The sequence below is a fragment of the Carlito syrichta genome, unplaced genomic scaffold (assembly GCF_000164805.1).
Source record: "Carlito syrichta isolate Samal-C Ts95f unplaced genomic scaffold, Tarsius_syrichta-2.0.1 Scaffold306150, whole genome shotgun sequence".
In the NCBI taxonomy this organism is placed as follows: Eukaryota; Metazoa; Chordata; class Mammalia; order Primates; family Tarsiidae; genus Carlito; species Carlito syrichta.
The window spans coordinates 136,596-144,972 of NW_007250246.1; the positions used below are offsets into that span (position 1 = coordinate 136,596).

Here is an 8,377-nt window from a genome sequence, read left to right on the forward strand (position 1 = left end):
AAAGCAGAAAAGAAGGAAAATATATCTGTTCCCTTCTGCTCAGCTTAAAGTCTGGTAGACAGTTCTCTCTGACACTCACTGTGTACATGAGTGTGGGATTATTGACTGTCTTCCCATACCCTGGAACCTTTGTGTTTTTCCGTTGACATCAGCACACTTGGGGCCTCTAATGTTTTCCAGCCTCTAGAATGTGACGCTCTTGGACTTGTGTCAGCCTTGCTCTCTAGCTATACCATTTCTGAAGAAGCTAGAATGAAGCTAAATTTCTCATTTCTAGAAGGATCTGGTCCCCAAACTTTCCCTCATGGACTACTAGTATCTGGCTTTTAGGATAGGAGATTGAATATGCTTTAGGGAAGACTCAAAACATTTCCCAGGGCAATGGGACTCAGATTTTTGGTGAGAAGGAGTGGATGGCACCCTCAGAACTAGACTATGGGATACACAGATCATGGGGCACAGACAATGCTAACATGTCCCTTTAGGAGACTAGTTTGGGAGCGCTCTAGTCCTTTCTCCCATCAGCGCCTACTCCCTCCCTCAGCCCAGCCCCACAAAAAGAGTTAATTTTGCCCTGAGTGTTGAGTCCCTTTGTTTAGAGGATGTTGAGGTTCTGAGATGTACTGCAGTGGTAATAGACATTGTCATTGGAGCCTTTGATTGCCTTGTCAAAGCCTGAGGTGTTTTTGTTTTCCTCCACATTTCTTTCATTTTGAGGAAATCAGAGTGGTCAATAACTTTTCTCCCTAACCCAAGCATCAAGGTATCACAGAGTGGCAGTGTTTCATCAGAGACAGAATGTGTGGCTCTGAACTCAGTCTGTTCTCTCGTTTCAAGTCCTTCTAGTTTTGGTCTCTATGGGAAGAAGTCATAGCCCTGATGTGCCTGAAGATGGTCTGCTTCCGCATTTTTACACAGAAACCATCTCCCTGACCACTTCTTTATCTAGAGGCCCATCTACCTGACCATTGCTCATGGGATGTCACAATTCCCATGAAGACTTATGTTTTTCCTCTTTAAGTCCATTCTTCACTCAGAAGTGGGTGGTTTCTTAGACTTGACCTTCTTCTTCTTTTACCTGGAGAACCTGCAATCTCTAGTATATCTCACTTGAATTCTATTTGAAAGAGATTTTTCACTCCATCATTCCTCCTATCCCTTTTCACCCTACCATATTCTCTTTGATTTAGGGGAAAGGAATCATTTGCGTGTTGCACTGACTCTAGGCTTGTTTGCCTTCAGATCCGTTTTCCACCTTGCCCTTGCTCTGCTCTTTGTTCCAGAGTGCTGCTATGTATGCCTATGTTTTGGTTTACTAAGTCAAATAATACCACCTCCTGCCAGGCAGCCAAGGTCACATACAACTTGGTGGCCCATGGTCAAGTGTTCAGTCTCTACTAGGGCTTAGTAGCAAGTCACAAGCTGTTTTTCAGAAGGGGATTAGCTACCTACAGAGGTGGACATGACTTTGCTCTAAAACTTGTCCTTCATCTTGGAAAATATACTTTGATGTGCAAAAAACTCCAGACCCTCAGAAATTTTGCCACAATGGGATTTATTTACCACTTCTTGGCATGCATATGTCACACCATGCATATGTCAAGAATTTCTGCTTTGTGCTCAACAGGTCTAATCAGCATGATGTCATAGACATAGTAGATCAGTATGTGGTGTCCTATGGAGTTGAGAAAGACATAAAAGTCCTCATGATTAAATGGCAGAGGGATGGAAAACTGATGTAGCTCAAAGTTAGGACAGTGAAGTGTATTGCAAATGCTTCTGGTCGTCTCAACTAACACGAATAGAAGGAAAAGAGGTATCTGCCATGTCAACATCTACAAGGCAAGTGCCAGTAGCAAGCTAATTTGCTTTCTCAAACAAAGCATATTTGGAGCAGTCATTTCAATTGTCATTCTTCCAAACACATCTGTCTTCTGCATAGACCAAACAGTGAATTGAATGGAGGATGTGGTAGAAATCCCTTCCTCTGCATCTTTCAAATAAATCTATAAATTTAATAAAATCTCCCAAAAAAGTTTATCTGGGTTTTTTGAACCATTCAGTATGCTTATTCTAAAATTTTTTATAGAATAATAAAAATCTATCACAGATCTGGTAACTTTGATAAAAGAAGAACAAAGGCAGGGCTTGGTGGCTCAGCCTGTAATTCCAGCGTTTTGGGAGAATGAGGCGAGCGGATTGCTTGAGCCCACAGGTTTGAGACCAGCCCAGGCAACTTGGCAAGACCTATTCTCTACAATAAAAATCAAAAAAATTAGCTGGGCGTGGTAGTGCACACCTACAGTTCCGGCTACTTGGAAGGCTGAGGTGGAAGGATTGCCGGAGCCCAGTAGGTCAACGCTGGGGTGGTCGTGAGTGTGCCACTACACTCTAGCCTGGGCTACAGAGTAAGACTCCAAATAAAAAAAAAAAGAACACAGAGGAGTTTTATATTATCAGATATTAAGATACTAGAAGGTCACAGCAATTAAATAAGTGTGTGCAAGATAAAAAAATAAACTAATGGAACAGAAGAGAGAGATCGTGAATAGATCCTGCATATATACGAAAATTAAGATTGATATCACAGGATAATGGGGAATGCACAGCCTTTTTCATACATGATGCTGGATTACTCTAAGGAGAAAAAAATTTGAACTTATACTTAATATCAAATGTGAAGTTGGACTTCAGAAGAGCTAATGTGTAAAAAGTAAAACTATAAAATTAAAGGAAGATAACCTAGGAGGATATCATTGTGACTTTGGGGTAAAGAAAGACTTCTTTAACAAAACTTTAAAAACACAAGTTAAAAGAAAAAACAATGAGTTTGATTTCATAAAAATGAAAAAAATCTGACATTATGGTCAAAGTTGACTAATAACAAGTCTGCAAAGCCTAAAACAAGGAAAAGACTTTTATTTAAAGAAAGAAGTAACTCCTGCATATCAAAAAGGAAAATAAACAGGCAAACAAACAGCAACAACACAGAAATTCTATTAACAAAATGGGCAAATGGACACAAAAGAGTTATTTTCTAGAAAAGGAGACAAGACAGCTTAGGCTTATTGATAAGTAGAAAAATAGAAACAAAAATACTAGCTAGACATTTCAGATCTCTCTTTATCCCCATCTGATTGGCAATGTCAGAACACTAAAGAGTTGATTGGGATGCGGATTGGGATTAGGAACTATCTTGCCCTGTGGGGGGCACTGGTATCTTTGGGATCACTTGGCATTGCTTGTTCCACCAATCCTTCTTCTATGTATCCAGAGAAATTGTCACACAGCTCTATGAAGGACATGAAAAAGAAAGTTTGTCAGTGTGTGTAGTAGTAATAAGTTGAGGGCCATCTCAGTGTCCATCACTGGTGTACTGGATAAGGAAAGTGCAGTGGAATAAGCTGCAGAAGTTAGGAGCAATGGTTTAAATGTATAAACAACAGGGAAAGATCAAAACACAGTGCCAAGTTAAAAATAGCACGCTATTGTATGTAAATAAAAAATGAGGCTCACAGAAAAATGATTCATATAAATGAAGGCAATATTCTAACACATTGCAATAACTGGGAGTCTGGGAATTGGGAATGGCAAGTAAAGATACAAAGAGAGAAAATTGGAATCTGCCAGTAATAGGAGTGAGACAAGGACTGAGGGATTAACTCTGCACCTAAGGTTACACAGTGAAAAAGAGGAAAAACAAAATAAACAAAAAACAAAGGAAGCATTACAGCAAGAACAGATAACAGACTCACAAGGCAAACACATTTAATAAAATAAAAAGATTTTTATTTTCACTGCAAAACCAAAACTCAGTTATACATTATGTAAAATGAGCATCTCTCAAAGAAAGCGGCTCGGGAAAGTTGAAAGAAAAAGAATGGACAAAAATATATCAAGGCAAAAAGTATCGAGTGAAAGTGGAAAAGGCTGAAATACTTGAGAAGTCTCTAAGTCTCAGACGTCTTTGTAAGTTAAATATCTTGGCATCAAAATACCTGACATCCGAACTGGAGGAAATGAAGGGGGAAGGGAACTTAAAGCACAATGGCAATAACAAATGGCACCTGTAGACCTAGTTCATTCAAGTGGGCAAAAAATAAGGAAGTATATGATTTGAATGATATGATTAAAAGGAATTCTTTTTTTTTTTTGAGTTGGAGTCTCACTCTGTCACCCAGACTGGACTGCGGTGGCACGCTGGGTGCCCTGCTGGACTCCAGCGATCCTTCTGCCTCAGCCTTCCAAGTAGCTGGAACTACAGACGCGTGCTACCACGCCCAGCTAATTTTTTTGATTTATTGTAGAGAGGCGGTCTCACCAAGTTGCCAGGGTGGGTCTCGAACCCGTGGGCTCAGGCAATCCACTTGCCTCGGCCTCCCAAAATGCTAGGATTACAGGCTGTGCCACCGAGCCTGGCCAAAAGGAGTTCTTAATAGATGTATATCGAGCACCAGATCCTAGTAAGAGAAAATTCACTTTATACACTTTTTGCATATCAAAATCTGAGGGGTATAACTAAAATATGTTCTCAGGGAAATTCATTAAACACTTGGAATGAGTACAAAAAAAGAAATAATGGAAATAAATGAACTAGGCGTTGATCTTAAGAACTTATCAAAATATCTACAAAATCAATTAAGATAAAAGCAGATATTAATGAATAAGATAAACAAGAAATACCCCACAATAGAATATATGAATAAACTCAAAGGCTTTTCCATGGAAAATAAATAGATACACCACTGAATACCCTAATCAAGAAAGAAGGTGCAATGAATAAATATACAACATTTAAACACCTAAATTGAATGGATGGCTTTCTAGAAAAATACAAATTATTAAATTTTATATAAGAAGAGACAGTTAAAGAAATAAAACAATAGTAGTAAAAAAAAAAATGGAGGGCATTATTAGGGAACCATACCTCCAAAAGTATCAGGCCAGATGGTTTTGTACTAACTTTTTTTTAATCTTCAAGGGAAAGATAAAATTTAGTAGTATTTAATTTTTTTAAGCACAGAAAAGGGAACCTTATAAAATAATAAGAAACCAATATAGCATTGAATTAAACCTTTTCAAAGAAAGACTAAAAGACTACAGACAAATCTTCATTATTATCTATGCAAAAGTCTTACATAAGATATCACCAAAATAGGATTCAGTGTGATATTAATATACATCACAACCATAGGGTTGCAAGAATTATTTATTATTATGAGATCTGTTAATATAATTAGCTATATTAAGTTAAAAGGGAACAAAAACTAACACCAGAAAAATGTTTTAAAATTTAACATCTAAGCCGGGCTCGGTGTCTCAGCCTGTAATCCCGCGCCTTTGGGAGGCTGAGGTGAGTGGATTGCCTGAGCCCGCGGGTTCGAGACCCGCCTGGGCAGCGAGACCTCATCTCTACAATAAATCAAAAAATCAGCCGGGCGTGGTAGCGCGCGCCTGTAATTCCGGCTACTCGGAAGGCTGAGGCGGAAGGATCGCCGGAGCCCAGCAGGTCGAGGCTGCGGTGGCCGGGAGCGGCCACTGCACTCCAGTCTGGGCGACAGAGTGAGACTCCAACTCAAAAAAAAAAAAAAAAATTGAAGGAGAAAGCAAGGTTGCCTGTTATCATCATGATTATTTAACATTGTTCTAGTTAGGCTAGCCAATGCAATTAGAAAGAGAAAGAAACAAGCACGCTATATGTTAGTAGAAGTAAGCAGGATTATTTGTAGATATGATTGTATATCTAGACAATTTAAGAGAATTAACTGAAGCTATTAGAAATAATAAGAAACTGGGCTCAGTGGCTCAGCCTGTAATCCTGCGCTTTGGGAGGCTGAGGTGGGTGGATTGGCTAAGCCCTCGGGTTCGAGACCCACCTGGGTAACTTGGCGAGACCTCATCTCTACAATAAATCAAAAAATTAGCCGGGTGTGGTAGCGTGCGCCTGTAGTTCCAGGTTCTTGGAAGGCTGAGGCGGAAGGATGACCGGAGCCCAGCAGGTCGAGGCTGCGGTGGCCGGGAGCGGCCACTGCACTCCATTCTGGGCGACAGAGTGAGACTCCAACTAAAAAAAAAAATAAAAAAATAAAATAAAGAAAAAGAAACAATAAGAGAACTCTGTGAAATGCTTGAGTACAAAATTATTGGTAAACCCAATATTTATTTTATGTACTAAAATAAACATCTGGGAAATAAAATATAATAAAAATTCGATACAATAGCCTCAATAGTATAAAACATCTAAAAGCAAAATTAACAAGAAATAGGTAGAACTCACAAGAGAAAAAAATTAAAACTCTACTGAGAGACCTAAACAAAGACAAATAAATGGACCAATATATCTTGTTCTTGGATTGAAAGATTGCATTGTATAAAAACGTCAGTTTCGGGCCTTTTCCGCCCGCTGCCCGCTTCCCCGAGCGCCACTCCGGCTGCAACGAGGTCACGCCGAGCTCCTCCGGGCTCCTGCTAAGTTAGCGCCGCCGCCGTCTCCCTTCCGCCGCCATCATGATTATCTACCGGGACCTCATCAGCCACGATGAGATGCTCTTCGACATTTACAAGATCCGGGAGATCGCGGACGGGCTGTGCCTGGAGGTGGAGGGAAGATGGTCAGTAGGACCCAGGGTGACATTGATGACTCGCTTATTGGTGGAAATGCCTTCGCTGAAGGCCCCGAGGGCAAAGGTACCGAAAGCACAGTGGTCACTGGTGTTGATATTGTCATGAACCATCACCTGCAGGAAACCAGCTTCACAAAAGAAGCCTACAAGAAGTACATCAAAGACTACATGAAATCTATCAAAGGCAAACTTGAAGAACAGAGACTGGAATGAGTAAAACCTTTTATGACAGGGGCTGCAGAACAAATCAAGCACATCCTTGGTAATTTTAAAAACTACCAGTTTTTCTTTATTGGTGAAAACATGCATCCAGATGGCACGGTTGCTCTACTGGACTACCATGAGGATGGTGTGACCCCATATATGATTTTCTTTAAGGATGGTTTAGAGATGGAAAAATGTTAATAAATTTGGCAGTTACTTTGGATCTATCACCTGTCATCATAACCGGCTGCTGCTTGTCATCCACATAACACCAGGATCTAAGACAATTGGACTGATGTCATCTTGAACTTCATTTGTTTTGACCGTGATTTATTTGGAGTGGAGGCATTGTTTTTTAAGAAAAACGTGTCATGTAGGTTGTCTAAAAATAAAATGCATTTAGACTAAAAAAAAGGTCAATTTCTTCTAAAATCAACAGATACTATCAATAGAATCCTAATAAAATTCCAATTAAAATGCCTAAAATGATGAAAATGCTTTTGAAGTTTTACTAACAGTGTAAAGAGCTGACATGTAAAACCTAGCACATAATATGTGTTAAGTAAATTATCTTTTAATCTAGGTTTATGATCTGGAATATATATGTACATATTTCACTTTTCTTCCCATATCCACCCAGATTCAACACTTAGTCATTAATTTCTAAAAGAAACCACTCACTCAAATATTTTTGAGACTTAGACATTATTAAACGCTAAACATTACACTTTGGGGCCCATAGGCTGGGTTACATCATGGAACATGTAGCTTTTTCCTTCAAGTTTTTATTTCCCAAATCAACAAATTAACTTTTTGAATCAGAATTTACCCTCTTGAGAGAAAGATTTTGCTTAAAAAAAGTATATGTATGTACATATATACACATACATATAAATGCCTGTGTGAGTGTGTGTATGTACTTTTTTAATCTATGGAATATCTGTCAACATTGTATTGTTAAGTTTAATAAATCCTATGAAATAATATATAGTTTATGATACAATAAACTCAAATTATATATATTCTTTTATTAAAGAATATATGTTATTTTTGTTCCCTTATATAACTTTTTAGGAATATCAGAATATTAACAGCAGTTACTTTTGAGTATTAGAATTTTAATTTTTAAATTTTTTTTATTTTTGTTTTTATTTTTTTTGAGTTGGAGTCTCACTCTGTCACCCAGACTGGAGTGCAGTGGCCGCTCCCTCTACCTTATGGGCTCTGGCGATCCTTCCGCCTCAGCCTTCCAAGTAGCCGGAATTACAGGCATGTGCTACCACGCCCGGCTGATTTTTTGACTTATTGTAGAGATGAGGTCTCGTGGCCCAGGCGGGTCTTGAACCCTCGGGCTCAGGCAATCCACTCACCTCAGCCTCCCAAAGGCGCGGGATTACAGGCTGAGCCACCGAGCCCGGCTGGGTAGAGTCTTTTAAAAAAAATTTTTATTATAAAGATGTGGGATACAATTCAGGGTCAGGTATATAAACATTGATCATGCAGATACCCTTGTTGATGAGGTATGCCGCTCCCTCCCCTAGCTGTTTCCC

General features: G+C 39.2%; 1 pseudogene across 1 annotated transcript; it reads left to right on the forward strand.

Moving 5' to 3' along the window:
- The first annotated feature begins 6,397 nt into the window (after positions 1-6,397).
- LOC103265254 lies at positions 6,398-7,230 on the forward strand (annotated as a pseudogene). Its single transcript, XR_504624.2, has one exon. The product of XR_504624.2 is annotated as a translationally-controlled tumor protein pseudogene (transcript).
- The last annotated feature ends 1,147 nt before the right edge of the window (positions 7,231-8,377 follow it).